Genomic DNA, 846 nt, shown 5'->3' with positions numbered 1-846 from the left:
ACCCTACCTAGGGACGCGTAGAGCAAATTTGTACCCCCGGGCATGTTGTCGATTGACGTTCTGGTTGCACTTTTCATCATCTAGGGTGCGTTCCTGACACGTTTTGAGGGGTTTTAGCAAAAAAAAAATTTTCGACTACTCGAGCTCTCTGGCCCGTTCGGTGCACATTTTTGAAAAAAGCTAGGGAGCTGCCCCTAGGTTCGGGGTGTCACAAAATGTTGAAAAGTGGTCGAAAAACCACTATCCAGAATCGGATGTAGAATCGTTAGACGAACTTAAAATTGTTCTACGACACCCATCTGCGACGTTTAGTATTCGAGATATGGCCCGTCCTAGGTCTGACCGAGCAATTTTTGTTCCGCGCACTGTGTGCACCGTACACTTTGATGTTTGTATGAAAAAGTACCCTACCTAGGGACGCGTAGAGCAAATTTGTACCCCCGGGCATGTTGTCGATTGACATTCTGGTTGCACTTTTCATCATCTAGGGTGCGTTCCTGACACGTTTTGAGGGGTTTTAGCAAAAAAAAAAATTTTCGACTACTCGAGCTCTCTGGCCCGTTCGGTGCACATTTTTGAAAAAAGCTAGGGAGCTGCCCCTAGGTTCGGGGTGTCACAAAATGTTGAAAAGTGGTCGAAAAACCACTATCCAGAATCGGATGTAGAATCGTTAGACGAACTTAAAATTGTTCTACGACACCCATCTGCGACGTTTAGTATTCGAGATATAGCACTTTGTAGGTCTGACCGAGCAATTTTGTACTGAAATGTATGGTGAACATGTAATTCATTAAATAACATTGACTTGCATCGTGCCCTACTTCATCGGCACAGCTGTTATTGACT

The sequence above is a fragment of the Anopheles coluzzii genome, assembly GCF_943734685.1.
Source record: "Anopheles coluzzii chromosome X unlocalized genomic scaffold, AcolN3 X_unloc_25, whole genome shotgun sequence".
Classification (NCBI taxonomy): domain Eukaryota; kingdom Metazoa; phylum Arthropoda; class Insecta; order Diptera; family Culicidae; genus Anopheles; species Anopheles coluzzii.
Note: the sequence above shows the minus strand (reverse complement) of the source record.